This window comes from Caloenas nicobarica, chromosome 2 (assembly GCF_036013445.1).
Source record: "Caloenas nicobarica isolate bCalNic1 chromosome 2, bCalNic1.hap1, whole genome shotgun sequence".
In the NCBI taxonomy this organism is placed as follows: Eukaryota; Metazoa; Chordata; class Aves; order Columbiformes; family Columbidae; genus Caloenas; species Caloenas nicobarica.
Genome location: NC_088246.1, coordinates 17,935,104 through 17,940,830, shown reverse-complemented (window position 1 = coordinate 17,940,830; position 5,727 = coordinate 17,935,104). Strand labels below are relative to the sequence as shown.

General features: G+C 44.3%; 1 non-coding gene across 1 annotated transcript; it reads right to left on the bottom strand.

Annotated features, from left to right (window-relative positions):
- Window positions 1-558: 558 nt before the first annotated feature.
- TRNAN-GUU (transfer RNA asparagine (anticodon GUU)) lies at window positions 559-632 on the bottom strand. Its single transcript has one exon. It is a non-coding gene; the product is annotated as a tRNA-Asn (tRNA).
- Between the last annotated feature and the right edge of the window lie 5,095 nt (window positions 633-5,727).

The window sequence follows — 5,727 nt, the reverse complement described above, 5'->3', positions numbered from 1 at the left end:
TTTCATTCTGTGCCCATGGCCTCTAGTCCTGTCACTTTGCACCACCGAGAAGAGCCTGGCTCCATGCTCTTTGCACTCTCCCTGCAGGTATTTATATATATTGACAAGATGCCCCCTGAGCCTTCCCCAGACTGAACAATTCCCAGCCTTTCCTCGTAGGATAGATGCTCCTATCCCTTAATCATCTTTATGAGAGTCCTTTTTTGGACTCTCTCCAGTATGTCCATGTCTCTCTTGTTCTGCTGAGCCCAAAACTAGACACTGCACTCCAGATGTGGCCTCACCAGTGCCACAGAGTGGAAGGATCACCTCCCTTGACCTGCTGGCAATGCTCCTCCTAACGCAGCCCAGGAGACTGTCGGCTGCCAGGGTACTTTGCTGGCTTATGTTTATCCTGGTGCCTACCAGAACACCCAGGTCTTTTTTGGCCAATCTGCTTTCCAGTGGGGTAAGCCCCAGCATCTACTGGTGCCAAGGGTGGTTCATGTCCAGGGCCAGGACTTGGCATTCTCCCTTGTTGGACTTCATGAAGTTCCAGTTGGCCCTTAAAAGGGAGCTCGTCCCTGGGTGGGCTCGAACCACCAACCTTTCAGTTAACAGCCGAACGCGCTAGCCAATTGCGCCACAGAGACTGATATGCAGTGTTCTATTTTTTTCAGAAAAGCTGTATTCCTGATTGTGTTTGATAATTGCTTACAGTGGTGCCTCTGTGTTGGACAGTGACAGCTGGTGCTGCTGGCACCTTGCTGCGACAAACCTGACTTGTTATTGTGTCAGAATGCTGTAAGAGATGTGGGGAGAGGAAGAAATGCTGTTACCTCCTGTGGGGTGTGAAAATGAGATTCTTTTGATTTGAAGAAGTAGGTATTCCTCCCTCAGTAGAGGAGGGCTTGGGGTCACATCACGCCAGGCCATCTGCTGGGACTTCAAGGTGGGTTAGCAGCCCTGCTTCTCTAGCCAAAGCTATAAAAGGCCCCGCAGTGCCCATGTGCTTTTTGTGCTCCTGGGCACGGCTGTAAGAAGTCCGAAAACCTGTGTGGCTGTGAATGTTAATGCAATTAAAGCAAAACACAGATAAACTTCAGAACATGGATTCAGAGACATCTGAGGTGCCCACTGCGGAGTTTTCACTGTGTCTGGGAACTGGGAGTTGGAGATGACGTCCCTCTTGGGCAGGTCTTAATGAACAGTAAAGATTTCATGGTGAAACTTGTGGATTTGTATTTTGAAGGTGAACTACCTCAGAGAAACCACTGTTAACTTCAGTTTGTAGCGGGCATATGTATTTTTCGCTGTCCTTCGCCAGCCAGGAAAAGGTGGAGCCTTTTGCTCTGTATGCCCTTGTGTATCGATGGACACCAAAGGCTATGAAATACTGAGAAACACAATAGGAGCTGAGTTCTGTTCAGCTAGTTAATCTGTACCTGGTTATGTCTGGTTTCCTGACAGAAGAAAACTGTCTTTTAATACCTTAGCCTTTTTTTATTGTTTGTTTGGTAAAGCAAATCCACCAAAAGCAAATACAGCAAAATGTTGGCTTTAAAATGGTTGAACTGCTTTTAAAAGTTGGGAAGCTTAATCTCTGCAAGGTTGCGCTTTGGAGTGCTGCTGGCAATGTTGTTGGCAAATCCTCCTGTAGCTGAGCTGTATAAGCATTGGAAGATGTGTGGGTACTTGTTTTAGAATGAGCTTGAGCAGTTTTCTTTTGGAGGGATAAGAACGGGCAGGAAGAGAAAAATGTACTTTCAGTAGCAGCAGCAGCAGATCACCTTTCCTAGTACAGAGTTTGAGAGAGAGCAGCTTCCTTTCCCTTCCTCTGGTGCTTTAAGCTGTACTCTGAGAGAGCCTGTGCTGTGTGCCTCGAAGCTGTGGAGAAGGTCTGTCCCACAGAGTGTGCTGGGGTCTCACTCCAGCGGCTGCTCCCCTGAAGAGATAGCAGGGATGGTATTCAGCTCCTGTCTGGCCTGCACACCCTGGTGTCCTTCCAACGGGATCGCTGGCACAAGGCACAGGCTTCATCCCAGAGGGTGGCTGGGCTGTATGGACACCGGTGCTAAAATGCCCTCACAGGTAGCAGAGTTTAAATGTGGCCATAGGGAAGAGTCCAGAAAATTGCAGAGCCAATCCTGTACTCAGTACAGGACCTTATGTTTTTTAGTGAAGTGTCTTTCAGACAGTTTCCAATGCAATCTGTTGGAGCACTGACAGCATCCAAGCTCTGGCAATTGTGTTTGAATTAATGAATTGTTGGTTTTCAAGACTGCAGGCATTATTTATACAGGCCTTTTTGTAACTTACAGTGAGTCAAAGCTTGTAGGAGAGGACTTACTAAAGTAGCAGATCTGTTTGGAAGAGACGAGTGTTAAGGCACAGAGGCCTTTTTTCAGGTCCACAAAATGGCTGCAATAATGCTGTTATCGCAGCATGTTGCTGTTCCTTGGTGTGAACCAGAAGACGTAGCAGCACCCTTTTGTGTCAGGTCTGGATGCCTGTGCCTCCCTCTGCATGTGTAGCAGTCCAGGTAGAAAGGCAGCGAGTAAGGGTGTGAAAGGCATCAATAGCCTGTTAATGAGGTGCAGAAGCGGGAGGTAGTTTGGATACTGACGGCAGTGTGGCTGAAGCAACACAGAGCTCAATAGCTGAATGTACTCCTCCAGAAAGCAGGCTGCTCCCTGGGTCTTCTCTGCTTGGGTGCCATAGGGAGCATATTTGGGAATGGACCTGCTCTGGCTGTGAGGTTTGACTGTCTGATCTTGCTCCAGGGGCAGGAGCACCTTCCTACCACACTCTTGCTTTCTCGTAGGATTGCACGCTCGCTGGCAAATGGAATGAAGGAAACTTCTGTTATTTCACAGGCAAACATGGTGAAATATGATGGGCAGGCTTACAGATTTCTATGGACTGAGCCAGCAGGTGAGGAAATATCCGGCCTGCTTCTCTCCTCCCTTTGAACTGTAAGAAAAAGCCGTATTTTAGTCTTGTAATTTCCTTTTGCCTGAAGAGGAGGAGCAAACTGTGTGATGCTGAAACAATCAGAATGACATGCAATGAAGTTTCCCCGGTAAATTGCAGATACAGAGCAGTGACACCTGAAGGACTGCAATGATGCCCTTCCTTTCTCTTGTGCTCCTCAAAATACGAGTAGCAGTCTTCCGAGCTTAGTGGAAATGATTTGCTATGTATTTCACAGTAGTAGTCAGAAGCAATAAAGTCCTTGAAATGCATTTGCCATGCCCTCCAGAGAAGTCAAAATTATTTGACAGTAAACAGATTGGAACACTTTATTGTACTAGCTTCAAGTCTGAATACATCCTTTGTTTGCAGACTTAGTCAAGGAAAACAGAGCAGGAAAGGACTCTAAGACACCACGGTAGTCTTTCTCTCTACCCCAAAAAAGGATCAAGTATACTCAAACCATTCATGTATTTAAAATATTCTTGCAAGAAACCAAACGATTAAGATTTTATTGCCTCCGCGGACAACCTCTTTCACTGTTTTTGGAACCTTAATAATGGAAAGCTTGTCCTTCTGTTTAACCTTTATTTCCTTTGCTGTAATGAGAACGTGCTCCCTTAGCTGGGGGTTCTACTGAAACCTGTATTTGCCAGGTGATGGCTATGTGCCTAGTGGAACCAAGCTGAAGATTGTTTCATTTATGATGTGTAAAATAAAGAAGCAGTTGCATTTCCTGCTGGACAAGAAAGCTTCTCGTTGTAAAGTGATGCCTTTTCATTTTTTTTTCTTTTTGGGTAATACAGTATGGAACTAGTAATGTAATCCCTCTCTGACCCTGTACTACTTTTTTAGATGTATCCGTGTCTGTGGAAATGAACCGTATCCAAAAGCTTAAATGTAGTAATAGACTTAGCTCTCAGTGTGGCTCTGAGGAAAGCAGCTTAAGTGCTGTGTCTCTATTATGTGTACAGGAAAACACCTCTAAGCCTTTTCTTGTTCACTAAAACGCGAGTTTTTAGTTTAATGATCCTGTGGTAGTCTACATATGTCAGAATGTCTGCTTGGAGTTTTGTCTCCTAGCCAAGTGCTAAAAAGCTGTGGTGTTTCAAGTAGCTGCTCCTGAGCTGAGGCAAATCCTTGGGGACGATCAGCCCCGGCTGTGCCCTGCTGCGACGGCAGGAGTCAAGTCAGTGGACCTGGAAACACATGAAAACACGTTAAGGGAAAACAAATGCTGAAGAACCCCTAATTTTTCTGGCAGATTGTGTTTGAGTGTCTTTTCTGTCTCTAAGTAAATAATATAATAGAGTGTTGTTTCAGTTATTTAAAATCACATTCTTTCATTTGCTCTATACTTATGCTTCTCCCTTGACTCAGGCCGGTGTTTGATGGCTCCGTGCACTTTCCTGCTGCATTAAGCACTGGCAGTGCTGTATGCTTGGAATCTCTTAGAGCGGCTGCTATTAATGCGTTAGCGACCACGTGTAAGTGATTAACATTAGTGTGGTTTCCCTATACTTAGTGGAGAGTTCTAGGTCTGATGTTAATTTAGCTATAAAAGGAGATTAGATTGGAAATATTTTAGGGATGTTCAATCTTACAGGCACGGCTGAAATTGGAAAGGGAAAATATTATATGGTGCTGAGACAGCAACATAGTTTAATGGTAGCTTATCCTTAAACATACCATGATATTTTGCAATTACTTGCAAACACTGTCCGCATTGCTAAAAGGATTACTTCAATATCTCTAATGGAGGAACTATTAAATAAAGCAGTTGCTATCTATTAGCAAGGGGTTGTGTATCTTCTGACTGTTTCACTGCTCGAAACATGCATCGTGTTGGAGTGTGGTGTCTCCTCCTGCAGTTCCCATCCTACGCTGTCGGAGCTGTCGGTGATAAAGCTCTGCAGTTTGACCTACACTTGTAGTGTGGGCAAAGTCTCCTGCATCCACCCTTGCAGGTAGCATACACTCTTTATCTCCCTTGATCCCTAGATAGATTTACAGCATAATCGATATGGGGAAGTGAGGGAGCAAATTAGGAGGTGGCGGGAAATGAAAAAGTAGGCTTGTGAATATTGAAGAGAGAATTGGCTCCTTTCTGCCTCCCCCAGCCTCAGACTGCCTACAAGACAGATTGACAGAAAGGTCCATCTTTAGGACTATGCTGTTGCTCAAGTGCATGTGTGCATTGTTTGAAAAATGATACCTAATTCTTTGTAAAATAATTTTAAAGTGTGACAGTTTGTGTGTTCTCGTGCTCTGTAACCTCTGCCTCCCTTGCAGGCTCTCCTGTAGGCTTTGCAAGGGTGAGAGGAGTTTGCCACCAAGCAGAACTCTTTCCTCCAGAGCTTTTCTCTTTAAAATGACCTATTGAAAAATTCCTTCTTTGCCCATGCACAACTGATTTTTATGAAGTCCTGTCAAATCTCCTAATCCTGTTTTGGTCTTTTGGTGCAATTTAGTTTATCCCAAAACCCAGCTCTTCAAATTTGCCAAAGAAAACACTGGGCACTGTAGAAAGACCATTTTAAACGCAGCTGTTTGGAGGAACCTTTCAGGAAAGTAAAAAAAGAAAAGAAAAAAAGCATAAAAGGCAGTTTGATTTTCATATCTTAAGTATATATTTTTAAAAAGTCTTTTTTTATGCTCTGATTAGAGACTAAGTGGACCCTTGAAACCACAATTTCTTTCCTTACTGAAATTTTATATCTCTCAGTTAATAAGGGGCCATGAAAGTGCTGGAATTTTTATTTAAAGGCCAATATG